Raw genomic sequence first — 22,146 nt, forward strand, 5'->3', positions numbered from 1 at the left:
TCGGTAAACGGAAGACTCAGCCCTGCCCTAATACTATTTGGTTTTACCTTTAGCTTTTACCCATATAATGCAAACAAACTAATTAAAAAATTTCATCTGTCTTCTGGATGTAATTTTTATTGAATATTAATTCAAATTAGGAGGCTGTTGGTACTTAACACTGATGGGTTCATAATTCTCATGTAAAATTCACTAATTCCCTGTAGTGTAAAACCCATCCTAACTAAGCAGAGATGTCCTATTATAAAACATATTTGCAGGGTATGTGTATTTGAAATGTTGCTTTAAAATTACAGTTCTTTTAAATTAATGTAGTAGAAATGTGCAAATTATTTGGGCCTTTCAGAGAGAAAGAAAATCTAGAATTTTGATGTCACCAGCAGAAGATAGATTCTTTTCAAATATGCACAGTTTTTTATTTTGCAGAGTAAGTGAGTAAGTACTTTGTACTCACTCAAAATTAAATTTGCAAGTCATAGAACTGAACCGAGAGCTGACAGGCAAGGCCCAGGTTTGGTATTTTCAGCTGAATCTTATCCTATCCATCAATATTTATTGAGTACCTACCAAAGACTATGAAAGACACGTGGGCAGAATAGAAAATAGGATATATGTTCTATGACCTTCCCAAACCTTACAATTCAGTTGCAGAGATAAAACATACATAAATGAGAAATTAAATGGCAATGCAAGATTTAAATAACAGTTCAATTCGATAATAGACATGTCACGGAGAGGTTCATGCTCATTTATCACATAAATAGTCCAGGAATTGAGAAAATCCCCTTCCTACAGAAGCAGGAGATTTTGTGATAAATCCTGAAGAACAGATTACTAATAAAGGTCTTTGTAGGGCAAATGTACAATTAAGAGAAAGTAAAAGGTACCTGTGACTTCACCATCCATTCCTCCTTTTGTTTTCCACGGGAATTTTAGTAATGAGTAGAAACCAACTTTTCACTGTAGATGAATGGAATTTATTCAATTTCTATGAAAATATCAACTTTCTCAGGAAAATCAGTCTCAAAATCTACCCCTCTTGTAAGTACTACTCAGCAGATAAGGAACACAATCGGTTGGTTTGCATTCATAAGTGGTAAGTGACGTCCCTGACACCTTAACAGGACCTTGATGACTGAGCAACCAGAAATCTGATGAACTTGAAAGCAGGCATCCTGATCTAGTTTTGAGTCATAGATTCCTTGGAAAATCAGATCAGTACCAGGAACACTTTCTGAAAAAAAGGAGACAAGGAGACATCCTCATAAAATATTGTTCTGCTGCTCAAATTACTTCTTCCTGGTGTTGTTTTATTCCTGAAATACTAATACATACCTGATGATGCTTTCTTCTACTACAATTGGATAATGGATAAATAAATTTTGAAAAGTGAACAACTCTGAAAAAGAAAGTGAATGACTCTGTATTATTCTATCTCAATTACCTAATATTATGTAGATTTTTATATTATTTTTAGTAATTCACCTACTCCTTGAAGATCTCATAATTTAATTGTATATGTAAAACACTAATACAGTATCTTATTAAAAAACTGACTAATTTTTATATCATTACATCATTGGCTCTTGGTCCAAGATATATGATACAATTTCTTTTTCCATCTGCACTGACCATGACTATTTTGATTCATAAGACAGACTGATTTGATTTTATAAATAAATTTTCCCAAGTGTAATTGCTGTCATCTAATCTATACTCTCAAATAGTGCACATTTTCCTACAGTGAAAGTTACTGTATACTTTACCAGAAACTTCTGTTTTAGGTAGATGTAATAGAAACTAAGAACAGATAATATGTACTTCTGAGAAGGAATTAAAGAAATCAAAGATATCAAGAAACACCAACTCTGCATTTTTCTAAATCAAATTGTGAATTTAGAATCTGCAGTTGTTGGAGGACAGAGTGTAGAACATTTAGAAAACCTCACCAGGGGTTGTTGGGAAATTCAGTCATTCATTTATGCTTTCAATTCATCCATTCCTTCAATCATTTATTAATGAATATGCATTGATTAGTACTAGATCTTTACTAGGGCTACAAGTTTATCTCAAGGAGATGAAAGACAAATAAGAAACACATGAGTCAATATCTAGATTTAAGTTAACTCAGTTGCTACATTTTGTACAGCAGAGGAAGTGTACAGAGCAAGGATTCTCTCACCTCTCCCTGCCTTTCTGGAACACCCCAATCTTGACCTATTTTAATAATGTTGCTGTGAGCCTAGACAGGTCCACAACTACTGATCATTCCCCAGAGTTCAAATTAAAATCTCTAATAACTCATTGGTTCATATTTTTTTAATAACAGTTTTGGTTTCACTTCAGTTTGTAGAAGTAATATTGATGTATAAAATTGGAAAATTATAGATGGATTTAAGAAAAAACTTCATGTTGGGACACCTGGGTGCTCAATTGTTAAGCTTCCAACTTTGTCTCAGGTCATGATCTCGTGGTTCATGAGTGCAGTCCCTGCATCAGGCTCTCTGCTGTCAGTGCAGAGCCCACTTCGGATCCTCTGTCCCCCTCTCTCTCTGCACCTGCCCTTGGCCTTGCACTCATCTCTCTCAAAAATAAATAAACATTTTAAAAAAAGAATAAAATTCATGTTGATACACTCAAACAAGAAAGAAGAATCCCTGGATGTATTTTCTTTCTTTCTTTAGTGTGTGTGTGTGTGTGTGTGTGTGTGTGTGTGTGTTCCTTTCTCTAAAACTATATAAATATATAGTTTTTGTTTTTCCATAATTGAGACTATACCGCAAAGTAACTTTATTTTTAACACATCCTTCAAATGAACCTAAGAACTAGTGTTTATATGACTTGGGGCTTAGAGAAAGCAATCCTCCCTAAGGCAGTCCTGGGACAGACTATCCAAAAAGGCACAGAGGAAGCACTTTCTCTTATATGCTGAGGGAACATCCATTTCCAAGACTCAAGGGAGAAGAGGTTTGTTCACTTTGTGCCATTAAGTTAATGTCGTCATATTATGTTACTTGAGTGCTTGAGCTCAACTGCATATGGTTCTTTTCTTATTATGCCCTGGGGACGCTCATCCTAAGGCCCTGTTCCCATCCTGACCAGACTTCTTCTCTACCATGACTCTGGGAACCTGAGTCCTTTGGAGTTTTGACGGGATTCAGCCCGTTGATTTTTTGAAACCAAAATAAATGCACAGTTATGGCCAAATTCTACTGTTCTTGGAACATTATGCAATAATAGTATGGCCTCTGAACATTCTACTTTATGTGAGAGAGCAGTTTTTCTCCAATACTAGTTAGAGTTTCTTGAGAAGAGAATTTTTGTTAAGGGAATTGTTTTGGTTACAGTGAGAGGAAAGATAAACAAATGGCTTCCTGAGCTGATACCAGAGTAAAGACAGGAATGGCAAACTATTGAAGCAAGTAACCCGTAAAGGAAAGCATTGCCTAATGAGACCCAGCCCAAAGTACTGTGTAAGGCTCTGGGTGATGAGATACTTTAATTTAGGAGATTAAACTGATTCTAAGGCAGACAACTGTTTAATAGAGTGGGGACCCCTCTGTTTCCAAGAAAGAGGATTTGACAAAAGGCATTACTTTTTCATCGAAGCATAAAGAAGGCATTTCTGAAAAATAGTGTATCATATTCATGAGTTTACACTCCTAGTCCCCAATGGCTATTCTGCCTCTCAGAGACTATCGACCCACCTTGCTTATTATCTCTGTAACCTAGAAGACTTTTTACGTGCAAGCTCAACACCAGGCAATCCCACAGAAAATTACTCCCTAGCAGCATTCTTCTAGCATTGTATAACTTCTCATCCATATGAAAGGGTAGTTTTAAAACTCAGCCATGATGCATTTTTCTGGTCACCAATTACCATGGTAGTTCCTCCAAAGAAAAACCCGAGGGTGTTTTGCCATCCTGCCCATTGCCAGCTTTTCTCCTTGAACCCGTCTTTAATATGATCTAAGAGGCTTCTATCAGAGAGAAGATTACAGAGATCTACATCTATCCATGAGATAAACTTATCACAATAATGGAGATGTAAATAGCTTTCTTTCCACCAACCTGAAAGAAATGTATTGTTAAAATCATGCGTTTTTCAGAACCTCAGTAGTGATTCCACACTTTGTATGAAGCCAGATGAGAGATTCCTTTTTTAAGACTCTGCTGTCACTCAGAGCTCATTTACCATCTACTGTGTCCATAGGTATTTGGTTATGTGTTACCTCCTCCACGAGATAAGCTTCTGGAATCTCAAGATTATGTCTTCTCCACCTTTGTAACTCTGCAGAATTAAGAATAGATGCTTTTTTTTATGTAGTCATAATGCATGCATTGTGTTAGCAGTAAGTTTTAAATGTAGCAAACATTCCAATTATTAAAAACAGACAAAAGCTGGGGCACCTGGGTGGCTTAATCAGTTAAGCGTCCGACTTCAGCTCAGGTCGTGATCTCACGGCTTGTGGGTTCAGCCCCGCACTGAGTTCTGTGCTGACAGCTCAGAGCCTAGAGCCTGCTTTAGATTCTGTGTCTACTTCCCTCTCTGCCACTCCCCCACTTGTGCTCTGTCTCTCTCTCTCAAAAATAAAATAAACATTAAAAAAAAAAAACTTTAAAAATACAGGCAAAAGCTTATCTATGCTTTGAGAAGTCTGGAATGTGGTTAATTTCACAAGAGATCTATGGACAAAAGAAGAAATAAGGGGCTTTGGAGAGCTGGTGGTAATGTATTTTTGACCGGGGAGCTACTTATACAACTAGTGTGTTCAGTTGAGCTGTAAACTTATGTGCATTTTTTTTATTGTATTTCAATAAAGTCAAAAAATATATATGCCAAGTGCTATAGATAGGACTTAACAATTGTTTTTCCTTTTTTTAGTTAATATTTTAATGATGATATCTTTCAAAAGAACATGGTAACTTTGGTGGGTGACTGGATAGAGGAGGTGTATTTGGTAAATTTTATAATGAAATTAAATGCTTATTTAGTTATGTAAATAAATTTCACTCAGATGCTCTCCAGAGTGTCTACTTTAGTACCCCTGATGAAGAACACATTCAACTAATTATAGATACATATATATAGATATGGGTGTATACACAAACCACATACACACGACTTCAGAATGTTATCACAATTTTTATCAATTGGATTAATAATTACATATGTAAAGTAGTCATTTTGAGTGAAATGTTGGCTTCTTAAGATTATGTGATTAGTCAGTAGGTCAAGAAAATTGTAGTGAAATACTTTAATCTGGCTCCCTTTTGAGAATGTATTTATTTACTTATTCAACAAATATTTATTATACCATGCTGGGAGATAGAGATACAAAGATAAGTAAAACATGGCACCTTCCCAAAAATTCAAAGTCTGCTAGGGAAGACAGGCATATAAATACATAATTTCAATGGGATGTAGTTAAGTCTAATAAATGAAGCATATACAAGGTATTTGTAGTGTAAAGGAATACATTATTTTTCTCTAAAGGGCAACAAAAATGCTTAGTAGAATATGAGCCTCTTGAACCAGGTGTTAAAATGTAAGAGTAAGAGAATATCAGATGGATTAAAGATTTGCAGAGAAAGAAGTCATTCCAAGCAGAGATAAAAGCAAGAGAAAAAAAAAACCTCATAGTCCATTTTATCAGAAGCTACTGGATGAATGGTGGAAAGGGCCAAGGCTTTAGGCAATGCTTAAGGACTTGAGGAGCTATAATCTCACAACTTTTAAAATCTCTCCCCCCATCCATACCTCTCTCTCTCTCTCTCTCTCTCTTACTCATTCTAGCTCTCTATTCCATCTTTCATCTACTTAATCTGACTCTCCAACTGGAATCTTCTTTGCACATAAATTGTGCCTGCTTATCTGAAATGTTTATACATCACACCCACACCTGGGCATCTTTTTTTTTTAAGTTTTATTTATTTTATTTTGAGAGAGAGAGAGAGAGAGAGAGAGAGAGAGAGAGAATGAGCAAGGGAGGGGCAGAGAGAGAGAGGGAGAGAGAGAATCTCAAACAGGCTCCGAACTGTGAGCACAGAGCTCACAGGGCTCGAACCCCCAAACCGCATGACGGTGACCTGAGCCCAAATCAACAGTTGGATGCTCAACCAACTCAGCCACCCAGGCACCCCCATACCTGGGCACCTTAATGACCTACATCCTCTCCAGATTAGATACATGAAAATAGTTTTGCAATAAATCATACCTCTGAAAAAACTCAGTAGTAGTGGCAACTTCAATTCATATCCCAGTTCTCATCTCTAGCTATTCAAGTACATCCATAGAATATCACAAAAGCACATAAAAAAGACCACCTGAATGGTGTTCTTTTTGTTATTAACTATTACTCATATGTATTTCAAATACCTTTTGGTGTCCTTACAGCAAAAGTCACCACCTCAAAAGTTTATACAGGCCAGGTAAGCAGCATATATAAACAGACATAAGAAAGACAAGGTACAAGCTTTATGATGAATGACAGTTGTCACTGAACTTCAGTGTCAGGGAGAGAGTAGGGGTGGGGAATATTAAAAACTAGAGACTGCAGACCACTCTTAAAGCAGACACTTTCTATGAGTTCCAGCCAATTATTGCCAACTAGGAATATGAATTCTGTGTTCACAGATATTTGGATTTTTTAAAGAGAAAATTCAAATTTTGTGTGAAATCTCTCAATTTTTAAATGTGGTCATTGAATAAAATGTTCAAAACCACATTGGGTGGGTCAAATTAAACATGTCTGAGGGTCTTACCAGCCATCGTGCCACTAGTTCATATCCTCTGTCTTACAGGTAAATACACTACGTTCACTTCTAATTGGTTCACTTCTAAACCCCTACTTTATTTGTTGACTGTGTTCTCCCAGTAACTGATAAATTCTTCAGAGGCAGGAACTGGTGTCTTAGAAGTCTTTTGGTGCTAACGGCATATGGTAAAATCTCCATAAATTATTACTGTTGAATTAAAACTGCAAAGTGAATTTTTAAGGCACAAGATACATCACATGACACATCACCTCCTTAGCCTTACTTGATTGGTTGTATTTTCTACCTTGGAAAAGGATGTTTTCACAGTAATGTAAAAATTCAGTTTTTCCTACTCATTAGTAAGTTGCCTAGGAGTCCCCTCCCCCATCAGATTGTGGCACAGTTCGTTCAGTTTAATACCACATAAGATCTTGGTTCTGCATTCAAATTCTTGATGTCCTTTTTTCTAGATGGTTGACCTAAGCCATTACATTTTCGCTCTAAATCTCCTTTTCTTCATGTGCAAAATGGAGTTGATAATAAATCTACCTCAGAGGGTTGTTTGTGAAGAGTTTAAGTGATAATTAATCAGAAAAAAAGTGCTGGAGACAATGCCTGTAATGAGATTCTGAGGTTGTTGTTGTAAACAGTTGGATTGATTATAACCCCTGAAAAGAAGGTCTATCTGGAAAGAAATGACATCAGGTGAATTAATAAATCTCCCTCTCCATCAGAGATATCGCACGGATTCATTCACTGTCGATGCTTGGATTTAAATGACATTTTAACATATCAAACCTCTGCTAAAAACTAAAAATAATAATAATAAAGAAACAATACAACCACCACGACCTAACAACAAAACAGATCTTCATTCTTTCAGAAGCCAAGGCTTCTGTTTCCTCTTTCAGTTTAATCTGAGCATCCTTCACCTTGTAATTTTGCTCATAACCTTGGCCTTGCCAATGTGACACCTAAGCGAAAAAGAAATACACCCCAGGGTTTCAGTGAAATCTCAGAATGACACCTCCTAAGCCAACCCTCTGACTACATTAGGGTGGCATTACAATGTGACGATATTCTCTCTTTTGGGGAAGGACAGATGAGAAAGCTCCATCTTCTCGGCCTCACGTTTGTCTTCACAGCCACCACACCTTTTCATACGATTCTTTTTAGAATGTAATGACAGAGTGAAGCCAACAGAGAAAAGTTCCAACGAATGGAATTGCCATAGCAACACCCTACATTTTCTCATCAGGTTTGGTCTTGTGTGGATCATCACATTAAAGCTTGTTTTTCAGCTTGGTGAAAGCCATGGCTGTAATCTTCCGTGTGAAAATCTCTTCGGCCCATCCAGAAGTTAAAAATAGAAGACAATAATTTGAATTATTTTGTGAACATAAAAATCTGGAATTGCAGCTCTCCCACAAATGGAATTAACTCCTAGAACGCAGACATTTGGGGCCACTTAAATATCCCCCTACAGTTTCAAATTGGATTCAGTACTTGTCATCATGACTTATTATTTGTTGAGTGCTGACCAAATACATGGTTCCTCCTTTCTGAGCAAAACAAAGGGTACGGTACTCATCTCATTCAAGGGACAAAATACAGAAGCATAACACTGAAGAAGAATCTGTAGGAAGGCTGTGTATGAGAGAGAAGGGGGATGGAGAAAGAGAGATTGAGATTTGTTTTCCTAATAGCTAGAAAATTAGTGTATCTTAGCTCTTCTGTAGCCAATAAAGCATTATGTTTAAAAAGCTTTGCATTTGAAAGTTCTGCTCCGTGATGACTTCACAGACTTAGAACAACAACGACAACAAATTAAGAATTCTCGGAAAAGTAACTACATTAAGTGGTTTTTAAAACAATGTTCTTCCAGGATTGCAAACTAGTCTTTGTTGGGAAGCCTGATTTTTCACTTCAACTGTGAAGGTCAGGACATCTGAAATGTAGGGAATATGAAAAGTAGCAATACTTTTTCAAAGTGTCATCTGTAGTAGTTCTAAAAATCAGATGAATTCTCAGAGAAACGAATCACACATTCTTAATTTACCCCAATAAGTTGTCTGTCATGTGAACATTTTACATGTTACAATTTAAGGATATATACAGTTATTACTTACAAAAACCTAACCCATAATAAAAAATATTGAAAATATACTGTGCCATTTTTTGTAGCAATGTGATATTATAAAGTCATCATCATTGTCAAGGAGTATAAACTTGAACTACAAATATTAATTCAAGGACTAATTAAATTATAATTATAGAATTGCTATCTAGAATTTACAGTATTAGTAAGAAAAAAAAAGATGAACCTGTAGATATGCAACATTAGGTTGTTTTTTAAAATAAAAAAGAGATTGAAAAACCAAACTACTTACCAGTACATAAAAATATATGTACTATTAAAGTTGATCATTTTCAAAAACAGATATCCATGAAATTCATTTAGTATCAGTAAGACTTTGGAGTAAAGACTTTCCTTTGTTTTATGCAAGGAAACAGAGCAATTATTATTACATTTTAAACATTCCTTCTCCGGAACTGAAACAGACGTAGTCATGCAATTGACATATTTTCACAGCCGTTGGCAATGATACATGCAATTTTAATCATGGATATTAATTCTCTTCTTTAAACCTCTAGCCCATTCCTCTAACTACTCTATTACTTCACCCTGGTATTTATTTCACTGCCACAAGCAGTGATGCATGGAAATTAAACTATAGATATTCATTATTTTCCTGCTTTTGCCTCAGTGCATAAAATTTTCACTTGTATGTTGTTAAGAGGTAAAAATTTCATCATAGGTTTACCATCATGTGATCTCGGCCTGTGGTGATTAAATGTTATGAGGGTTTGGCATAAAGATATCAACCAGTAAGGATGAGCTACAGTAACTGGTGACAGGGAAGATGACAGCTGTGAAATAACCTATGATCTTAAGGAAAAGTCAGCATTATACACTATAACCCTAACTATCACTTTCCAAGCTAAAGTTCCCCAATGAAAAGACCAGAAATTCAATTGTTTTCAAATGACATATTGGGTTACAATATTTTTGTCAGCAATTACTTTGTCACAAAATCGTTTCTTCTTTTTTTTCTCCTGTAGAGTTAGTGATGGGGACGCTGGCTTTTCCCAAAATAACCTTTAATTATAGTTTTTGATCTTGACATTCTTGAAAAATGCCCTACTGGCTAGTCTTCTGTAAGTACCATCTGTAAGTTATGATCATAAACTAACTGGTCCTAGAATCTGCCTGGCAAAAAGCATTACGAGACAATTTGGAAAAAGTCAGGCATAGTCAATTTTCACAGTCTTGAAACTTGAAATGATTTCTTCCAGCTTCAGGAGAAAAAAATTTTTTCTGGCATGAAATTCTGTGTTAGAATTTTTAAACAGAAATAGAGAGGAAAGCTGGAATATAGGAAAAACAACAAAAAAGATACAGTAGAAATCTGAATATACTAGAAATCGTATTTGACAAGAAAATAAGAATTTGCAAGTTTATTTTCACAGTTAAACCTAATTATGTACACCTAAAATGTGATGAATTTATATTTCTGAAGCATGCATCTAAAATGAAAACAATTTTTTATAATATAATATCAGTAATTATTAAGGGAAAGTACATAACATCTTTGAATCAATTAGTGCCTTAATAAACATCTAAAAGATGGTTTCAACCAAGAAGAAAACCAAAGGAGGGTTGAAAAATCATGTGCATGCTTCTCTATGCTAGATGGTGCTAACTTGCCTTTACCTGGTCGTTGGTTAGTGTTGTTAGAAATAATAGCATTGCACATACACCTTAATAGTGAGACATTTAAGACCTTTAATCTTTGAATAATTGCATGACTAATTGAGAATTTGACAAAAAGTTCTTCCTGCAAAGATGGGCTGGCCTCTGTCATAAGTGGTATTTATAGGTAAGGTGCTATTTGTGTTAAACTGTGTCATTTGCCTTCATTGTTTATTCTGTCAACTATAGATTCCTTGAAGTATGGGGTCTGTTATGAAGTATTCTTTAAATACCAAAACTTCTTTATGAAATAAAAACCCATCCCCGGGGCACTTGGGTGGCTCGATCAGTTGAGTGTCTGACTTTGGCTCAGGTCATGATCTCATGGTTCAGGGGTTCGAGCCCCACATCTGGCTCTCTGCTGTCAGTGAAGAGCCTGCCCCTCCCCTGCTTGTTCTGTCTCCCTTTCTCTCTCTCAAAAAATAAATAAATATTAAGAAAATTTCAAAAAAAAAAACACCCCCCAAAGAATCCTGGGGTTTATATCTGTACCAATCCAGAGAACAATTCACATTTACATTTTTCTACAGGGTCAAAAGTCTTGTGGAAGGTTTACCTTTCACATCCTAGCTAGTCATGGAATTAGCATGGCTTGATATTTGATAATAGTTCACACTTGTATTTACCAGAAAACCATGTCCATGTTCATTACAAATAATTTTAGGAGAAGTAGTTTATGGGTCACATTATCTTCTGACCTCAGTTTCCTAATGACTCCAGTATATCTTTCTGGAAATGGACAGAGTGCTGTGATTATAGCCCCTCTTTCAAATGTGAGTTTTATCTCTAGTTGCCATTAAGCTTGCTAATTTAAAGAGATGGAAAAAAATGCACCTTTGTTCTCTCATACTTTTTTCCCCAGTTTTATTGGGAAGTGATTGACAAACATCCCCGTATAAGTTTAAGGCATACAGCATGCTAGTTTGATTTACATATATTGTGGAATGATTACCACAATAGGTTTGCTAACATCCATATTCTTGTATAGCTACAGTAAAAAGAAAAAGGGGGGAAAAATTCCTCCTTATGATGGAAACCCATAGGATTTACCCCCTTAACAACTCGCCTACACATACTCACTTTATCTTTTTCTTTGTGTGAACATATGTCAGCATAAAAACCTTTGCTTTATATTGAAATAATATTATGCTATACTAACGTTAATAATGATTGTGCTTGTGTGTGCTAACTTGAGAGCCTACCACCTGTCAGCTACAGGACGAGGTGGCTGCTGCTGCTGCTGCTTCTTCTCTTCCTTCTCCTTCTCCTTTGCTCTTTTTCTTCTTCATCGTTGTCCTTACAGGTGTTGTTTATTGAATGCTTACCTGGGAGTTTACTCCACATGTGCTATCTATTCAAAATCCTGCAAATAGAAGCTCAAAAAAGCCTGTAACTGGTAAGAAGTGGAGTCTGGATTCAAATCCAGGTCTGTCTACTGCAGGATAGTAGCCCCCATTCTCCCAGAGTTGGGAGAGCAGCACAGTGTTGCCTGGGGAATTTAATTCATGACGAATAGATTTGAACGTCTGCTCATGATCACCATATCAAAGGCAAGGCATTCAATAAAACTCTAACTCCCATGAGCTTGTTGAAAGTGGATTCTTTGTGGAAACAAGTGAAGAGACTTAATTGTGTCCTAGTACTGGAGGCAAAAAAGAGCCGGTCCACGTGAATGCAGGGTAAGCGTGAATGTGGTTTCCTACACCACTGAGAAAAGTAGTACTTTGGAAAAATGTAGGAGCAGATCTCATTATTGCTTTCTTTGTTTCAATTATTGAAGAAGAAAAGTGCAGTCTCTCATTGATTAGACTCATTCTGCCATTTATTCTCTGAATCCCATTCATTGTAACTACCTTAGTAATGATTTATTTTCCCTGCATCTTAATTCTCCTGTTCTCTGCTGGTTTTACCTCCTTTACCTACATGGGTGATCTGGAAAATTTTTCTTCAGTCATCCTACCTTATCAAGCTACTGTCTTGTCTTCCCATTCCTGTCTCTTTCCTTCTCAATGTCACCTGACTTTTCAAATGAGTATTTGGTGTTTCTACTACTATCTTCTTCATTTATCCCTTTGCAGTTTTGTGACTCTGTATACCCATGACATCCCTCTTTTGAAGGGTAACACTACCTTGCTGTTCACCATGTCCACTGGCCTTTGAAAACAAAATAGCTTAATCAAGGTATCATCTATAAGCAATAACATTTTTCAATTACAGGTGTATATTTTGATGCATTTTAACATATGTGTATAGTTGTGTCATTACAACCACAATCACTATGTTGAACATTCCTAACACCCCCAAAGGTTTCCCTGTGCTCCTCTGCATGAGGAATTCTCCTTTTTATTTTTAATTATCAAAATTCTTAAGACTACTTTGAACAACAGCAACAGTAACTCTTAACATTTAGTAGTGCACAAGATTCACTTGGCATGCTTAGTAAAACTGCAGATCTCCAAACCCCATTCCCAGAAATCTGATGTGTTATAAACTTGCAGAAATCAGAATCTGATCACAGCCCTTCACTGCTTAAAACAATACAGCGATTCTCCATGGCCTCTGAAAAAACTACCAGCTACACAGTGTGGCTTCAAAATTGTCTCCCACCTATATTCTCAGGTTTATCTCGGCATTCTCCATCTCCCCTACCCTCAACCTAAGCTCCTGAAACATCAGTTTGTCTCATGTATCCTTGACTTTGCTACTGCTGCTCCCTCTACCCAAAATGTTCCTGTTCCACCACTTCCTAAGCACAAAATATACTCACACATTTCCCAACACTCAAAGCTCATTCCTTTAACCAATGGAGTGATGTAGCTATCTTTCCAACGCAGCTACATCACACATGACCTGGGGCTGCCCCTATTCATTACAAATATTCCCCCTAAACCACAATAAGCAACTTGAAGCAGAATTTTAGGCTCAATTCCCTTCTCTTCATTCTTTAAACCCACCAGGCCCAGTACTACCTTGGAGCCTTGTCTCCCTAGACACTTCCCTTTGGCAAGTTCAGCTTATTATTCAGGTATCATTGTATTTGTCACTTCTTTTAAGAGGTCTTGCCTGCTCCTCTAATCTAAATGAGTACCACTGTCCATTGTCCACAGGCCGTTAATCGAAGTCTATTTATGTATTTGTTTATGTATTTATGTATTTATTTATGTATGTAATTATTTATATTTATTTATTTATTTATTCTTATTTGCTAAAAGTCTGTCTCTAACACTACTTGGTGTTCCCCTTCCAGGAGGGGAAGAATTCTTACCAGTTTTGTCCACGTCTGAACAGAAGTATCTGGTCCATTGTAGCTACTTAAGGATGTGCCGATTGAATGAATTAATGTGTTTTGATACGATATGCTCAGTGGCAAAAGTGAAAACTGGATTCTGATGCTGATAAATATAAAATGTATTGTCTATAGTGCTTATTATCTATACTACATTATCTTATATTTGACAACATGTCATTTCCTGCTTTTTTTCTTAATATTTTCTCCCACTGTTTAGAGGTAATTTCCTAACATAGCAAACACCATGTATTCTGTATCATTTATACCCTCCACAACATTGACCAGTGCTGGTCACAAAACTAAAATAAAAATTATAATGACAACAACAATATATCAATAATGTCTAATTTTTTTTGAGGATTGTTATCACTAGACAGTGTGCTAACTGTTTTAAATTAGTCAAAAAATCTTAACCATTGGAACAACTGCACCAGGTAGCTGTGAGTATTATTCTCATCTTACAGATGAGAAATCTAAAGTTCACAGGGTTGCTACATGGTTACTAAGTGGCTGTGACAGGAGAGAGATCCAAGCAATCCAACTCTGAATATTAAAGCTACACTTTGTGTAATTTATTTCTCAATCATCATTTTAATAAAAACAAATGTGTACACTTATATTTATTTCTATCCATGTCCATATCTACAAGTTTCATGATGATATTTTCATCTTTGAAATGTACTTTAAAAGTTGTGAAAAAAGGCTTCATTAAAGGGGCAGGAAGAAGTCAGAGAAAGTTTTTTATGAGCTTTTACCCCTAGAACTTCACTTTGTAAAAAAGTGAATTTCCAGCACTTCTCCCTAGTTCATAGCTGCCTTTTGATAACAGTTAAAATACTGGAGTAAAAGGTTCATAATTTAACAGAAAATAAAAGTGCTTTATAAATGTGATAATGTTAATATCACCTAGTAAGTCCACCAGAAATAATTACTACTAGAATATGTACTCAATAATTTATACTTATTAGATTCAAAGACACTTTAACCATTTTACTATATAACAAGGTACATCCATTTTGTTTAAATAACCTCAATAATATCTGATTCTTTAAAAGAAAACCCTTCTCAAAACTTCATTAATTTAATTTTGTTAATTTAATTTAACTGACTGTAGAACAGAGTTTGAGAAATAATTAGATAATGCTGAACAAAATGGCATTTTGGCCTTCTCTATTAAAAAAAAAAATTAGTTCAAAATCCAATAATGCCTCCAGCCTATTTAAATGTTATGTTGTATCAGTGAATATATAATCCGTTAAATGAAGAAAATATATTTCCAGAGAAAACAGCAACTTTTATTTACCTGATATGGCAACAGTCTGATTTGTCTGAGACACTGTAATCGGCCCAATAACTTGGCATGTTTCAGAAGTGACCATGAGATAGCTGACTGTAAATAAATGCAAAAAGAAGAAGTTACTGTATTTCATATTTTAATGGTAACTCCCAACCCTTTCCCCCCCTTCTTTTGGCCACTGAGGGAAATGTAATAACTCTGCTGATAATGAAAGTCTTACCCATGGTGAGAAGTCCTATCTTTACTATACATCAGGGACTAGTTTTTATATTGCTTCGATAACTCTAAAGCTTTAAACTGCTCTTTCTAGGGCAAATTCTGCCCTCCAAAACTTAATTGGGCAGAATCCTATGTTGACTCAGAGGGAATAAATGCTCTCAAAGTAAACCACTCACCCATTAATTTTTCCAAGGCATCAAGGTATCATTTAGTACCTGGAAGGAGGTAATTTACCACATGGTACTTCGTAGGAGCTACTGACTGAGCAGTTTACTCCTAGGGAGAATGCAACTCACCCTGGGTCACTATAGAAACAGCTTCCTATTATAATCAGGATTATTATCCTCCGTTTACTCCCGTTTTCTGCCTGAGTCTCTCAATAACAGCTGGGGGCCTCATTTATAAACAACCTGTGCTGTAAAATGCCCGTGATGCTCACAGTATGAAAATAGAGGAACACAGTTTATCCTTGGGCATATTATTATTTTATTATTATTTTATACATATTTGGTGCGTGTTCTCCAGGGAGCTGAAGGCATTTCATGAACTTTAAATAACAAGTTGGGTATAAATCTAGGCCACTGTCTGTAAGTTGTAGTTACTTTAATAATAATAAAAACAATTTGAGAATGGAAAATTGGTATTATTTATTTATAGTTAATGCATGAGAAGGAACAACCATTTCAATAATCACAGAGAAAATGCCATTGTGAATTTCCTTATTTTATTTTATATGACAGAACTAACTAAGTTTGTGAGTATTCGTTGCATAGAGTGTAACAGTTCTGTTTGGAATGACTTACTTAATAAATGTTACTGACTGATCACTAAAATTATATTTTAATTGTATAAAATTGTGTAAAATGTATCTCACCTAGGTTTCCACAGCCTAGTTATTTCTAGGTTTCCAGGCATGGGAGAACAGCCTTTTCTTGAATATTTTGGTAGATCTGCCAGAACCCTAATTTTGTGTGTAGAAACCCATACCCACCCCCTGTACCCACAGATAGCTCCTAAATTCACAAGGGGCTTATTTTTTCAGGTTGTATCTTTCTCTGAGGTCTTGCTTCTGGTGGATTTTCAATTTCCACTAAGTCTTAGTTCTTAGGTTTCATGAGTGATTTTCATGCTGCATTGGTTTCACCCTTACTGCAGACAGTTCCTATGCCTTCATTCCCTCCCTCACATCCACCAAACCAGTAATGGAAGGACATTCCAGATTTTCCAGAGGCTTGGAATGCTGGATATGGATAGATATAGTAGCATAGCAAAGTTCAGATGAAATTTAAAATCCATATCAGCTATAAGTATCCTTGCAATGTCAGTTTCTGGCCAGCTGTGTCCCTCCCCACTCAAATCTAGTTTCTAGTTGCTAAATTACTATTTTCTCAAGTATCTCTTTCCATTAGAGAACTCTTCTTTTGTCCACTTTTTAGCCAACTTACATCCACTGAATTTATGTTTATTTCTTAGAGCAGTTTAATTCTTATTTGTATAAACTGTCTTAGCTAAGGAAATATCAGTTTAAAAACATAGAGAGACAAAGTGCAAGCAGGAGAGGGGCAGAGAGAGAGGGAGACACAAAATCCGAAGCAGCCTCCAGGCTCTGAGCTGTCAGCACAGAGCCCAACGCGGGGCTCGAACTCACGAACTGTGAGATCATGACCTGAGTGGAGGTCAGATGCTCAACGGACTGCGCCACCCAGGCACCCCCTTTTTAATTTTTTTTAAAACAAATGTATATATTAAAGTAAAAGTTTTCTCTCTTCTCTCCCCAGCACCCCCAAAATTGTTCATCTTCAACAGAATTCAGCTCCTTTTATAGGATGTGTCCCAGATGGCATGGGATACTTTGGTTTTTGCTTGCTATGTTGGAGTAATTATTAATAGTACCCTTTCTCTCAAAGGTCCTCCAATTTTGATGACTGTGCTTTACCCACCCACTTGGCAAATATTTTCTTATAATCTTTTAAGAGAAAAGTCTTAAAAATGCATGTAATAACATGTGTTCATCTATACTGACTCACACAAGTGTAATGGGACAACAAATGATGAGGGAGCCAAAGGCAAGCTGAGGACAAAGCACAGGCTAGCAAGGCCACCACCTCCACCACAGGTAGGATATGTGTGAGAACCCTCAGGCTCTCCTGGCTGCCCAAGAACAAAGGAAAGGAAAAAACAAATGGTAAACTAATAGAGATCACAGTCACTCAGGACATGAGTCCCCATCAGTTTACAAATGTCATAGTAAATTACAAGAAAAAGGCAATCTTATCAATAGCCTAACCTCCAGAAAGCCATAGACTCAGCTTCCTGGAGCCCTAACATCACCCTCCCCTCTGTGGTGATGTGGGGAACAAAGCAAGACAAAAATATAAATAAAATTAAATTTCTTTATAACCTGCAGCCCACTGACAAGTGCTTGAGATAGGCAGAGTAAAACATTCCTCCAGGAACTCCCTACTGTCTTAGTGTTAATACCTTACTAGAGGAAAAATAGCTCAGAAATAACAAGGCCTCCAGTATCTTGTGAGTCCGCTTTAGCATATGAAGGCCCTTTTGGAAACTTCCCTTTTGCCTTTACCTCCCCCGACTCCCAAGTATATAATCAGCCCCTCCTCACACTTCTAGTGCAACTCCTTCTGCCCACAGGTCCTGTCCCCATGCTTTAAGAAAATCACCTTTTTTGCACCAAAGATGTCTCAAGAATTCTTTCTTGGCTTTTGGCTCTGGACCCCCCACCACCTCGCCAAAACCCCATCACAGATGTGAGTGATTCTACAATGCAGAACATATGTAGCACCTCAAACTTAGCCTAGTCTTATAATGTAAAATGTTCCTTTGGCTGCATATTACTTGGTATTTCTTACCTCCGAAACACTCTACCCCTAACCCAAGAGTTCTTCAAGATGGCGTTTAAGTGTTCGCAATCTCATGGGACAGGTGAAAAGGTTCTCACAAGGCATGTTTGCAGGCTCCTCTAGACCCACAGAGGCATCCTTCCCTGTCTGTGCACTGCTTAGCAACCAGCACTTGTGTCTGTGTTGGCTGAAGTAATCTAAGGTAGGAGCCTCTCTCAGATTGGTTGAAGCTGCTCTCACTGGCTGGCTTGGGCTGATCTTACCTCATCTCAGGGACTCTGTGGTCTGACAATACATAATTCAGTCTCTTCCTGGATTGATCGCCCTGTAGTCTCTCTAAAGAGGCATTTCATCTCTTTCACATGTCTCCCCTTCCCCGCCCCCACCACCGCCACAAGCACTTCAGGTAGATTCTCTTATATTGGGCTCCTTTTATACACACAGGAAACAGAGGCACCTCATGAAAGCTAAAAACCATATTCATATCAGGTCAACTCCAAGCCCACCACCTCCCAGAGTCCCAAATGAGGAGTTAGGACAAGAGCTTTCCATTATCCTCTTTCACTGAGTTATTATCACCTTTTTGTTCCCCTTTTGCTCTCCTCCCAGCGCCCCCCACCCCAAAACCCCGTGCGCGCGCGCGCGCGCGCGCGCGCGCACACACACACACACACACACACACACAATTAGTCAGAGCTGAAGCTCTCCGAGGCAATTATCAGTCACAAGTCTGACCACTCCCTTCTCCTATCACCACAAACTTTTGCCACACAATAGGATGCCTCTTGGCCTTGCTGTCCCAGTTGATATTAGTATCTTCCCCTATACTTTGGGAGAAACCCTCCAGGCTTAAACTGGGATTGCTTAAAGATAAAGACATTTAGAAAATGTTCCCTCAGGGGAGTAGACTGGATTGTAAGAAAATTGATTTATTACATAATCTATTTTGAATCCTAGAGATGAGTTCCTTCCTTCTCTTTGCATTCCTTAAGTAGCATTTTTTTTAACATTTATTTATTTTTGAGACAGAGAAAGACAGCATGAACTGGGGAGGGTCAGAGAGAGAGGGAGACACAGAATCTGAAACAGGCTCCAGGCCCTGAGCACAGAGCCTGACACAGGGCTCGAATTCATGGACCACATGATCATGACCTGAGCCTAAGTCGGGCTCTTAACCGACTGAGCCACCCAGTCACTCCTTAAGTAGCATTTTTAATTTCCCCGCCCTCTACACACTCCCACCCCTACCTTCACCTTCACTAAAAGCAAATGATCCTTTTGGAAAACGATAGCGGGTGCATTGAAGATGAGGTGTTGATATAATCCTAGTCTTAAATTCTCATCTGTCTCTCTCCTAGACTTGAGGAAACAAAAGGCACAAGATCCTGGCCTGGATTGCCATCAGAACTTCTGGTGCGTTGCTTCCAAAATTTTAGAAATGCTTATGAACAGACTGCTGACAAAATGTGGCTGCTTTCTAGACCCAGCAGCCAATTACAGAGTTTTTGACCATTAAGGACAGTATCAGCTCCTAAAACCATAGCAGTCATGATGTTTAATTGCCCAGAGAAAGAGTGAACAAGTTAGTAAGTTTTGTTTTCTGCCAGGTCAGCAATTACTCATGATATAAAAGTTTCATGATGGTATCCATGGTACTCATCTTTAACTGTAGAATTACTTTTCTGTATACTATTATAAAAAGTTGCTGTGGAGTTTTATACCAAATCTTCATATATCTACTATTCTTATCATTATCATTATTATTATTTTGCTCAAAACTGTATTCAAAAAACATTCTTCAGTGGACTAGAATAAATTCTGAGGGTGCCCGGTGGCTTAGTAAGTTAAATGTCCGACTTCAGCTCAGGTCATCATCTCTTGGTTCATGAGTTTGAGCCCACTTTGGGCAAATTGCTGTCAGCAGGGAGCAGGCTTCAGATGCTCTGTCCCCCTCTCTCTCTGCCCCTCCCCCACTTGCACACATGTGCTCTCTCTCAAAAATAAATAAACATTTAAAAAAAGAAAAGAACAAATTCTCATAAACTTTCTGATTCCATTTATGACTTTCCCATATGGAAAGCCCAAGAAAGAGAATGTCTGCTCTACTCAGAATTCTCTGGCCCATCCTTTCAGTACACTGAGAAGGATGGATGAATAATAATTTTTTTAATGTTTATTATTTTGAGAGAGAGAGAGAGTGGGGAAGGGACAGAGAGAGATAATCCCAAGATAATGGGAATTATCTATCAGACAATCCCAATCTGATAGCACAGAGCCTAATGCGAGGCTCTGTACCATGAGCTGTGAGGTTGTGACCTGAGCCAAAATCTAGAGTCAGAAACTTAACCGACTGAGTCCTCCAGGCGCCCTGGATAAACAATAATTGTAAGCAAATGGTAGTGTATTTCAGAGGAAATATTTGAAATAAGCAGTAGGGAAAGGAGAGATTGCTAAACAAATTTTTACAAAAAAGATGGAGAGGGCAAACCTGCAACCCAATACAATAATTTTCATACAAGAAAACTAATAAATTAAGCATTCTTTTTTTAACACAAAAAGAGGGAGTAGCAGTAGTAACCTGTATGATAGATTTTTATGCCAGTGAGGTTGAAAGTATCTTTAATTGAAAAAAAAAAGCAATTGAGATAAGTTATTAATTAAAGGTATAAAATGATATTCTGACAAATTGCAGTAGGGAGTGTTGTTAAAACTCACAAATCCATGAGATGACCCTTGGCATGAATTTGGTTTCTTTCAAGTTCAAATCAAAATCACCACCTTTATCATTAAATTAAGGTTCTCTTTTTCTTTTGTTATCCGTGGTACCTAACACAAGAGTCAGCCTAAATTGAGTTCTTAAGCCATGCATACTTATTTAATTACAGTAGGAGAATCTGAAACAAATTTTAAATTACAAATAGGGAGGCTGCCTTGTTTTTTATTTATTTATTTTCTCTCCTGCTCTTCCCTGAAATCAAATGCAAACTGCCTATTAATATGAACAAAGCATATTTGAAGGTGGTTATGCCTTTCTTTTCTCACTCATTTCTCATGTATTCACTCATTTATTCAAAACTATGCACCTATTCTCATTTAGAGAATGTAAAAAATGATGCATTTTCCCCTGTGATATTCCCGAGGGCCTCCAAGTTCTGAGAGTTAGGCATACACAGGGGAAATTTCCCTGAGAACCAAAAATCAGGCTCTAAATACAGTGCATCATCACTTATTCACCATAAGGCTGACCTCATACTAGGGGATGGAAATAGAATGACAAGCAGGGAGATAGTTCCTGCCATGAAAAGGCTTGGTCTAGGAAGGTCAGGAATGACTTCTCAAACGTGGCAACAGCCAAGCTCACCAGTTATGGAGAGTACATTACTAAATAGTCCATTTCAACTACATGATGGTGTAATAGTTTCAAAAACATTTTGAAAGATGAAGCCAGAACTGTTCAGGGGTGGAGTGTGATTTACACTCAAAGCTTGAAAGTTCGCCCTTTATCCATCTGACTCTAAAAGGCTGGCTATTCAAAGTTTTAGTCAAGCAAGAAAAATGACCACAGATGTACTGCCTCCAGGAAAGCAGTTTAGTCAAGTGGTGGAACAAAAGACATCACCAAGAGGTGAGCAAGTCAAGGGTGGTAGGCATAATGAGAAAGAATATAGAGGTTTTAAGGCACTACACGAATTTCATGGAGAGGATTTCCCCACCCCAACCCCCACCATGAATGTTACCCAAGCATATATGTTAGGCAGCCCAGAAAGTGGGAATAAAGAAATTGAGCAAATATAAAAGGATAATTGATGAGACATGCTCCAGAAGGCAATGGCAAAAGTATCAGACCAAGAACATTGGTGGATGACTTTCTCTTGGAAATAAATAATTCTTTTTCCTGAGAAGGAGA

The 22,146-nt window shown here is 37.2% G+C and overlaps 1 long non-coding RNA gene across 1 annotated transcript; it reads right to left on the minus strand.

Moving 5' to 3' along the window:
• Positions 1–954: 954 nt before the first annotated feature.
• LOC122227319 lies at positions 955–8,097 on the minus strand. Its single transcript, XR_006205966.1, has 4 exons — positions 7,827–8,097; positions 4,072–4,291; positions 1,336–1,399; positions 955–1,234 (listed from the first exon to the last, which is right to left on the minus strand). It is a non-coding gene; the product is annotated as an uncharacterized LOC122227319 (long non-coding RNA).
• Positions 8,098–22,146: the final 14,049 nt, after the last annotated feature.

This window comes from Panthera leo, chromosome C1 (assembly GCF_018350215.1).
Source record: "Panthera leo isolate Ple1 chromosome C1, P.leo_Ple1_pat1.1, whole genome shotgun sequence".
Classification (NCBI taxonomy): Eukaryota; Metazoa; Chordata; class Mammalia; order Carnivora; family Felidae; genus Panthera; species Panthera leo.